We start from the raw sequence: 11,325 nt of genomic DNA, 5'->3' as shown, positions 1-11,325 counted from the left end.
ACGTCAGAAAATTTTTTCCACTTTTAATAGTGACCACCATGCAAGAAGATGGCTGTAACTTAAGGGGCCAAATCTAAAAGAAGAAGAAGAAGAGGAAGATGAAGATGATGATGAAAATGACGGTAACGATGAAGGTGACGGTGAGGATGAGGATGAGGATGAGGACGAGGACGAGGGTAAGGATGATGATGAAAACCAACACGAGGATAAAAATAAAACAGAAAAGGAAAAAAATGTTAGTGATAAAGAAGAAGAGAAGGGAATAGAAGCAGAAAAAAGAAAGGTCGCAAGGTCCCGGGTTTACAATTTCATTCATCTTGTTCTCAAAGGCACGTATATCGTCGGGTGGTTATAGGGCGGGTGGACCCGGGTCCCCGCTGGTCCCTCAAGCGAATCGAGTTTTTGCAAACGCGTGACTTTTTATTTCGGGGCTTGTTGCGTTGCTGCCTTATTGACGGGTCGCTCTTCGGCTGAGGGGAGTGAAATACGCGCGTTGCATTCAGATCAGCTTGGTTCTTTGGGGTTCGGCTCGTCGAAAGAAGACTCCCCTGCATCGAGCTCGATCCGACTTCTCGTCTTCCCGGCTTCCACTCTATCAGTCGTTCAGTTCCTTCTGCAACATCAAAGACGTACCTCTACCCTGCAGGCAGATACATGTAGAACCATCGGCGGATGCTTCGCTTCGTTCAGACGCGTTGATAACGCCGCTATTCTCCTCACCAGCTCCCCCCTTATGCCCCTCCCTCACCTCCACCACCTCCTCCACGCCTGAGATGCCCCACGCGTTCCTTGACCTCACGCAAATGCAAATCCAGTTTCTTCGGGGCAGGAGGGGAAAGGGGGGCCTTATTTATGCACTCACGCTCGAGTAATTGTTCGCTGCTGGGACGAGAGACAAGACGGACCCCCTTGATGCCTGCCGCCAAGAAGGATCTGTCGCTGTAGCGCAGCTTCTCTTTATACCTACCAAGCCTCCTCGGAGCTCCTCGATCTGTTTTCTTTTCTCCTCTCACTGGTCCCCCGCATTCGTCGGCCGCGAACGGTGGAATTCGTATCGGTATACATAGAACGACGCACGTTGGTGGAGAGGACGTGGGTGCGTCGTGTGGAGGGAATTAGGAAAAAAGGTGGATTTACAGAGGCGATCGAGCGTTAGATCTTGAACTCTCTGTTTCTCTCTCAAATTTCTTTCAAGCAGCGGTGGAAAGAGGGGGTAATTTTATCCCCTGCTGTTTCACCCCCTTTACTCTTCCCACCGTTTTCATCGGCCTGCAGCCAGCTTCCGGGTCATTCTTCTTCTCTCGAAGAACCAGCAACGTACGTAGGTCCCGACGCCGCCATTCTGGAGGCACACTCAATTTCCGAGCACTTTCCGCTCGCCCTTTCAAAATATATGAAATAAAATAACACTTTGAGAGTGCTACTCTCCCGGACCCAGGCATAAAGAAGCGTCGGGACAAGGGGTTGCTCTCGGTTGTGGCATGCGGACCGGGGGTGGATGAGATACAGTCGAGACGGATACATCCATGGATTCTCGCCCCTCGGCCTGTATACGAGCTGCAGAATTTCACTCCGCGAAAATCCTTACCCGGATAACGTCGCTTTCTCGGAGCTTTGCATCACAACATCGAAGCAATTCGCAAAATTACATGCGCACAGACAAATATCCAAATGTACAATGAGCAGCTGCAGTTTCAGGGAGTGGGAGTCGGACCAGGATCGTCTGAAAATCTAATAGGACGGAAGGAATAAAGCGAGCCAGGCTCCACTCTGACATTATTCCACTCGATAAAGCGATTCATTCTTATATTCTACTTAGCATGTATCGGACACGCTTGCGGCACTCCAAGGCGCCCCGTGACAAACGCCCTACGGCAGCCGCGTCGGGACCAGATCCGCACATGGTATGTGCATAATTAATATTATCCGGATAAACCCCCCGCCGTACCGATCACGGGACAGTTCGTCACACGATTGAAGCAGAAGCTGAAAATTCCGAGTTGGGTTTTACGGTATTGCTCGAAAGTCAGGGAAAATATTATTACCGTAATCAAAGGAATATTCCACATACATTTTGTTCGTCAGTCGCGTATCCGATCTTTACTTCAATAAAAAAATATATTTCCATCAAGTATGACCGACCGAAAACGAAAAGTTAACTGTTTGAACGGTAATTCATCTATTCTCCATCGCATCGCGTATTCGTTCGTGTAAGTAAAATATGATATGGACTCCGAGGTACATATATCCGTGCATATGTATGTAGGTGTGTACCCAAGTACCGACTAAATATAAATATCGCGTGTGTAAGTCCACGAAGCATAGCTACGATGTGCACGAATATACAGGTACAGAGCTCTCACCGGAAAGTAATGGCAATCACAATATGTATGAAGCACGGATCAGGCGGGACTCATCGGAATTGCAACGAGTTCTGTCTCCGTTCACAACCAGGGAGCTCCGCCATGGCTCTGCTACGCGAGATTTAGGCTCAGGGTGGACTTACCCGCATGAATAAATTTAACCACCCGTTGTATAAGCTCGCGCTGTATTATGAAATGAAAAAAGGATATCCAATACGTGAGTATAATGGTCAGCTTTTAAATTTTTATTATTTATGGAATCTATTTACTATGTGAAAATAAGCCAAATTACGAATGCTTTCGCACTGAATTTAACGTCAGGATAACGCTGATTATGATTTTCTCAGGTTCTTTAGCTGTAATCATTATGCAGAACGATATACGCGAAGATGTAACGTCTAACGGTGTGAGACCATGATGGTAGAAAAGAGGGAAGGAGGCCGTTAACGCGCTTTCCCGAATGCGCGACGTCTGTGTCGTATTTTCCTCGGGTTTACCGAATTATTATACGATTCATGTTTCAAATTGACTCACAAAGTACAAAACGGAAAAGAGAAATATTATTGTATGGGGGATTACGGTCGCTCTACCCCCCTGATACTCACTATATCCGAGTCTCGACTATCCTCGTATTTTTATAACGTGTCAGCGTGTCAACGCGCGCGTGCAGTACATGTAGTATACATCGTCGCTAAAAATGTGTCACCGCCTTCTTTTCTTTATTTTTATTCTTTTCTTCTTTGACTATTCAATAATAGGCACGACGTTAACTATCGCAGCATGAAGGAAAATCTTCTCAAACTAATTGCAATTGCATTTAGAGTCGAAAAGCATGATAACGCGCGAGATGAATAGTAACCCGAGTCTGGCTTCTGACTCAAGGTCTGACCATGTACGTACACCTCACTTCAACAAGGGATTCAAATTACAAGCGAGCAAATATTCACTTACAAGAAATTTATCGCTACATTTAGTATAATCGATATTCTCCTTCCTTTTAATCTCGTCGCATGTTGCAAAAATTGCATTAAGCTGCAGCACGAAGCCGGGCAAACACAAAGAACCCATGCATAATATGAGTGTTTACCGGCACTGCAGCTTGTCCGGGATACTACTCCTGTGGGACTGATTTCCCAAACAAATGGCAGTGATTGAATTCTGGGGTGCTAAGATGGATCGATGCGTTTGAATTCCAAATTGAACGAACACGAACCTATGACGCTCATATATCGGTCTACGACTGAGCTCCCAACTTTCTTGTGTATGTTCGCTACTGCAGGTTATATATATATGCGCGGTTGTGGCGCACTTTCCGAATCACATCAGTCGCAAAACACACCATTTATTATGTATACATATATTTATGTATGGAAAAGTGAATTTAATCTAATTTATGAATAATATGTTACTGAATTTCGGTACTTCCTAAATTTACGAAAAATCTAACACTATCTACAGTTTGTTCACGACTAAAGGATGATATATTTTTAAGCTAGATGATGGCGTAGTGGAGTGAAAATTCAAGGTTTTCACACCCTTCAATTCGCGTGAACGAATATCGATTCGTAGCGGGATTTGCTACGGATTTTTGCAACACTTGAGGCCGTGTGTGTATCGGTTCACTCAAGAGAGACTGGTGCTAGTTTTGTATCGTATGCATTACATTCATCGCTATTCGGGCCTAGGGTAGAATTCACACGAGCACTTTACACGGGCATCACGAGTCCTGGACGTAATTTAAACTTGCGTAGTCCATTTTTTAGGGGAGCGGAGAAGGACCCACTGCACACATATCCCAAGAAGGTTCGCAAAGGTCAGCGAAGGGTGTCACCCTTCTGAAACGCACCCATTTCAAACCCGCCCAATGAACTTGCTTGATAAACTTCACGAGATATTTTAAACGAAATTACAGCCCCGGTATTACAAGTTATGTTCAATCTGCGAGCATCGATATGATTTTCGAAAGGAAAGCCAAAATAGGCTGTGGCGTAGCAATTGAAAAATGGAAATTCCCATTCTTCAATTCCCATTCTTAGTGAAATGATATGTGACGGTAAGCAAAAACATTTGAAACATATAGCGCCAAGTACTTGCCCTTATATAGGTCCTCAAAATGGTACCTGTAACTAGGTTGGATCAAATTTCTTACAGTAAAGAGCTGACAACAGGCGCAGTGCTTACAAAATTGAGTAAATGTTGTTTCAGTTCAACGATTTGTTCCGGTTTTCACTTTTTGTGTAAACAAATCTCGCACAGATGTATACCTACGTCGTAAGGGAAAAAGAAAATATGAGAAACCGGAGGCAGATTGGAGGGGAGCGCTGGCCCCACTGGCTTCGTCACCCCAGGCGCACATACATTTTGATTATTCGGAAAAAAAGATGATTCCTACTACTTTAGAAACGCTCGCAGCCTCCCAAGGGAATTTCTCGGTGCCATTTATCGTTCCAATGGAAAGTCTAACTCCGCTACCAAACGTACCGGCAGTACAGTCGCCAATCCTCACATCACGCGTACATGTAACTCTAACGTGAATCATTTCTAGCCTTCAGTCCGGAATGCCATATATGTGCATCTGCATAGTTTCTTATCAAAGTTTTGTTTACAGATCGCGTTGACAGAGTTCGTTGACTGTGAAATATCAAAAAATGACTTCGTCGAAAATGAGCAAATCAGTATTTTTTCGTCAATAGGTGAGACGACGAGAATGAGTATAAATCGTGTCTGTAGCAGGGGATGGCTATAGGATAGTATGACAGCCCTCCACCACCGCAGAAGAATACATCGGCCTGTTGATCAGACCAATAGATCCGAAACCTCCCGCTGTGGCACCACGTGCAAACCTTAAGCGAATAAAAAAGTCGGTAGGGTGCAGGAATGACGCGACAGTTATCTCCCTTATGATTTTTTAATGTCGAGCTTTTTCACGGTGAGTGCCGTTATCCTACCCCCGTCTCTCTGCTGGAACGGATGAACAGCTAAATTTTTTACCAGCTTCAGTTTTTCTCATTCCCAAAATTCGGCGATACTCGATATTTGCCGACCGATAAGCGGAACTCGATAATAGAGCTTTGGAAGACGCGGGTAATAGTCTGATGAGTAACTTCTTTATCTTGAAATGAACTGTTCCTCGTGCGAATCATATCGAATTATCGAGCTTAACCGATAGGTGCACATGGAGCATGCTAGAAAATCTAGACTATCCATGTTCTGAGATCAGCCCTGAAAGAGGCCAGGGTTGCACCCTTACGGATAGAGGATTTTTGGATGTGACATTCCTCGTGACAGGATGACGGTTCCGTAATCCTCGACGAGGGATACGGAACCAGAGCGAGAAAAACAGTCGCTTCCCAACGTTTTTCATGGTAAGTGTAGGAATGTAGCTACGCGCAGAATACATCAGTTTTCCCATAACTAACGCATATGAGTATACTTATGATTCGTGTACATTATGATGCATGCGCATTATTGGCGATACCTTATATGGATAGGCGAAAAGCATTCGTAACGCGGAATTGAACAGCAAACTAGCAATCGTTCGCCGATTAAATTGGACGAGGTAGCACAAAATAGAAGTCAGTAAGAAAGATACAAAGAAGAACGAGGAAAGATGATTGCGGAAAACTCGGCCAGACGCTGACAGGGGTGAGCTGGCGAACGTATACAGCATCCAGAGTGAACCAACGAACCTTGTTGGCGAGGTCTTGGAAATTATTAAACTCGCTCGTTCTAATGATCCCCGTTGTCTTGCTGGAAGGAGAAATGGAGATAAAACGACCGACGTACTGACGTCCATGGGTTATATACCTACGTATCCTTAGCTCACCTTGAAAAACTCAAGTCTTCGTTCCACTATCTGTACCAGAGATGAAGAACAAATTCTAAAAAACATCGAACAAGTCCAGTTGCGCTGATGCCAGTTATTCTGTCACTATATTGTCGGCGTATTTCATCAAGTATTTCGCAGAAATCAGTTCCAAGTGATTAAAGATGGAGCTACTAGAAGCAATTTCTCAAATGTTGAGTGTAGAGCCTCGCGAGAGATATGCAGTGAAGTCCCACAAGAGGTTGTCGGGGATATCGGTATGCTACAACTGTCCCTGCGGGTGATTGATGGAAGTTTGGCGCGGCACGATGATGCAGGGCCAGCGACACTGGACCAGGGAAACCCTTCACTTTCGGGCGGTTTCTCTGATTAGACATTTGTCGGCGAGAAGTGCAACCACACCCTAACTTGGTTTCGGCATCGGATGCTATAGCCTCAACGTAAAGTACGGTACTTTTAAATATTTTTATTTCATCCACATCCTAGTTTCAGAATTTCTCGTTCAACTCGCCTAATGCTTGCACTATTTTTCTCGACGAATTTCTCTCATCTCTTCGTATATTCTTTCCCTGCATGCATGATATAAATACATACTCATCCTTTTCCTAGTTGGAGTTCTCGAATCGCGTTCAAAATGGCCGTTACTTCCGAGCTGAAGCTAACCCTAATATATTGGATCCAGTTTATAGAGGTGGTCAGGGCGGAGGCGCGGGTTGCGACGTTACGGGTCATAAAGCATCCTCTCAGTCACTGGTATACACATCCGTCCGACCGCCCTTCCGACGCCTGCTCTGCTTCCCGTGCGCAAGTGTGACCCTACGTCATTTCCCAATGTACATGTGCTGCGAGCATGTGTATACGAAAGTATAGGGGTGAGGAATACCGAACCACCTCTGGGTATCAGAATGCGCAACGACATGGAGAGTAGCCAGCTTATTCTCTCTATATGCAATCTTGACCCAATACTCTTCTCGATCAGTGTACCTACCTGCACAAATCCACAAGTCGGAACGACTGACGTCATAGGCTACTGTGATTATTACCGTATCCAACTCGAAATAGAATATCTTATCGATGATTGTTTCAACGCCAGCACTGTGCACGACAATTATATACTTTATTAAAAAATTTCCTGTATTCTGTAACACTCAGTCAGTAAGTAGATAGAATTCAATAAAAATCTGAGAGTTGTAACTGAAGAACAGATCTAGAGTAGATGTATATTCAAATATCGTTTCACGAGTGTAGACACCAGTTTAGTAGACGAGATGAACACGATATACTGTTACCAGTTTATTTATAAGCTACATTGGTAATGTTACATTACAATTGTTGCAATCGTTATGACAGAAAATAAATAGAACCGAGTGTCCGTGCTTATTTTCGCCCATCTACAATGTCACCCGGTGTGCTTATAGTAACGACGTACATAGTTACGCAATCGCATGCGAATAAATTTCATACCTACATGAGTGACGCAGAGTAGCTACGATAGCTAGGGGAGCAGAGTTAGTGAAGCTACGAAGCCTTAAGATAGGGGAAGGGTTTCTCTCTAGCAAACAACACTCTGAAGGCAGCACAGCCACCCCCGTCCCCGACTCATATCATACATCAGACACCTAATTCTTTGCCAGGCAGTAGCGCAAGGCTGTTAACTCTTATCCATTTAGAACTTCCATTTAGCACCCTCTCTTTATCCGGTGCTGTCAGGAGCAAATTGACGAGCAGCTCGGAGCACCCGAGCGGTCAAACTTCACCTGATACCACGAGGGGTGGGTGACGTCAAACACCCCGAAATCGGCGACGTGGCGGCTGTAGCTGGTATCGCTATCGCCAGCTTCCGCTTTTCATGAGCTAACGGCTGATGCCCAACTCAAATCAACCCTGCGCGAAAATCTTCGGTAAGGGCGGGCACAATCAACCGGAGAGGAGAGCAGGCGAGCCATAAGGAGAAAAAGGATGAAAAGGCCCCGCATCTCTGTACAGGGAGTTAGATGCGTTTACGATCGACCTCGATGTTTTCCAATATCTTTATATGTATGCGTATTGTGATAGCTTCTACAATCACATGATCCACATGAATACTCCACCGTGCGTTGATTATCTCAATAGAATTTATTTTCCCGCTTTTCAGAAAGAATTGCGGTAATGGTCACTCACCTATACTACCCTCATCTTGCGTACGGCCTGAAACCCGGAGGGAAATTCACTGACACGGCAATATGTAGAACATGCGTTTGGCAGATCTAGACATTTTGGGCAGTTTCGCTTTTTACTTTGTGTAACTTATTCGTGAGGACGTATAACGAGAAGGAAGTACGAGGCAGGCGAAGAACGAGGGGAGGATTAAAGTGAGGGTTGGAGACGGGGAGGCAGACGCTGGGACTGGCAACTTTGAAGGATATTTTTTATTCATGTGACGTGTTTGAGGGCGCGGAAAAAACACATTCGACCGATATTCCGAAGAGTAAGAGCAGCCCACCCGGGGAGCTGGACCGAGTGGATCCTTGGCTGCCACCGTCCGACCCCCCAACCCTCTATCCTCGACTTCGAGCGGAGTTCTACGCTCGCTGATTTTAAAATACCGAGTTCCATTCCCATTCTCGTACCCATTCCCGCTTCTTTCCACTTCCCACCGCCCCAGATCCCTTTGCTGCAGAATTTCACTCTGTGCTCGTGGAAGTGTCCGAGGAAACAACGGTGACGGTATGAAAAAAAAATACTCAGGTACGCGGAAACAGTTTTTCTTTCTCATTGTTAACATTTAGTAACTAACGTTGTATGCATCTCTATAACTCCACCTAACGGGAGTTTTTCACTATTACGAGAAGAAAGCTGTTTGGTTTATTGGGCCAAACAAGATTTACAAATTATGCCGAGACAAGAGTATTTTATATTATTTGTATACCAGAAAATTATTCAATTTCGTATTGTAAAAAAATTTTTTATTCTTTGATAACCAAGAATTTTCGAAAGTCAATTTAACATAAGGGTCTTATACATTGCACAGTACTCTCTACGCTCTGTTCACATGGTGTTTTTTGATACGGATGAAGAGTGAACCTGAGTCTCAATACAGTCAAACCTTCTTTCAATATCGTGATCTGACAATAAGACAAAAGTAGAAGAAATCTAGCAAATAAATAATATAAGCCATAAGGCAACCCAATTTTCTGTCAGCCCTGGTACTATGTTTCTTATAAAGTCCTGCTTAAATTTTCAATAAAATTTTTTTTTTTTTTTTTCTCATTTAAAACTTGGATTTCATTGTAAATAATCAGTACCATGTACAACGCACATATACCAACATTATACCCAGAACCATGCGTGCTGAGGAATACAAAATAAAAGCGACCGAAAAATTATATTGGTACCAAAATAAAGATAGATACATCATGTACAATCCACGAAAGTGGCAGAGGTAAAAGATACAAGATAAAATTGGATATTGTGCGGTTAAATATTTGAAAGAGGGTGATTGCTTCGATCGGCCAAATATCCCCAGGGAGACCCATCGCTGCACCGCATTCACCCTTAACTTCTTCGTCGAATACTGTCCGCTACCGCCGGGCTCCTTCAATTGCAAGTATCGAATTAAAAAAAACGCTCTCGAAAAGCGATGAAAGATGCTTCGCCCGTGGTTAGACAATAGCCCGATATTTTTTTTCGACGATAAAATCAAGATACCTGCTGCTCACATTCGCAATGAGAGTTAATGTACAGATCATGTTCTATAAATGGCACGTTAAGTTAATTTTTTCCAGTCTTGGTCACTTCTTTATTCCTAACAAGCCCATATTTAACTTCCGTAACACCCAAAAGTGTTACAATACCATAATTTTTTCCCCCTTTTCTTTCTGATCCGTGCAAGCATGGATTCTTAAGCTCAAGGATTATGACGATCTGTGGAACAAAAAACTCTACAAATTAGGATGGTCAGAATCAGTCACAACTAGCCTTGATATAAATACTGTTCAAAATTATCACCGGACATGGGAATCGTACATAGGACACTGCGACGCCGCCTACGAACACTGAATAAGGGTGCAGTGGGGAGAGAGAATTGCAGATCAATAATACATCAGTGATCAAATCTATGTATACACATCTAACTGTAGTGCTATGTATAGCACTATTTACATTTACGTATGTTTAACAGGAGATAATAAGAAATTAAACACTCATTCACCAATAAGAAATGCTGATTTTCATAGAGCCTCTCGATATACGGCATTTTTATGCCAAATAAGTCTTTAAAATTTGACAGATATGCATTTGAAATTCACATTCAATGCAAGTAGGAAATCTTACGTCTACTATTTTGATGGTGAGCTTGGAGTTTGAGAATATCAAGTTGATCCAATGTTAACTGCCGACACTAACTTTTCGTCCTGCACGCGCGTCGGTATTGCACTTTCTACCGGATTGTGGTAAAAAAAAAGTATAAATGATCCCCGTCACGATGTTTTTCTAATCGCCTCGCAGCAGATGTAACGACTACCGTGTGCGAAGGTGTACCGAAGTTAGCGAAATTTACACGAAGAAAAACGGATGTAAAAGAAGAGAGTCGAAGGGGTTGATGTTTCCACCAACAAAGTAACGCGATGACCTCATCAACACCTTTTATGGTACGTCCAAGTTTATATATATATTTTACTTGGCCTATACATGAACATAGTAATAACACTAAGTAGACAGTATTTTCGTAGCTCGGGAAGGATGAAAAATATTTTAATTTTTTACAGTAATTAGAATGGTTTTCGAAAACGCGAAAATTAATTTATGCTGAGGCTATGACGACGTAATTTTCCGAAGGCAAATGATCGCGCATAGTAGAGCTCAAGGCGTTGTCAACGCCAAATCGTAAGATACGACCAGAAGGTGAAACAATTTTGTTTAAAATTCTTAAATGAACATCTTACGATTTTCTAGATGTCTTTCGCATTTCCGAGGGTCTAACTATTTAAGAACTGATTGTGAGACGAATAGATTTCAGACTCCAAGATTTGCGAACAGTTAGGATTTTTTCGGCCAAACATCCAGCGATTTTGAAAATCGCTAAAATAAATTCATTCTCAAGCTCTATGTATCAACGTAACTTTGAGACACAAAGCAATTGTATGCAGCCCCAAGTTG

The sequence above is a fragment of the Neodiprion virginianus genome, chromosome 3, assembly GCF_021901495.1.
Source record: "Neodiprion virginianus isolate iyNeoVirg1 chromosome 3, iyNeoVirg1.1, whole genome shotgun sequence".
Classification (NCBI taxonomy): domain Eukaryota; kingdom Metazoa; phylum Arthropoda; class Insecta; order Hymenoptera; family Diprionidae; genus Neodiprion; species Neodiprion virginianus.
This window is presented reverse-complemented; position numbering follows the sequence as displayed.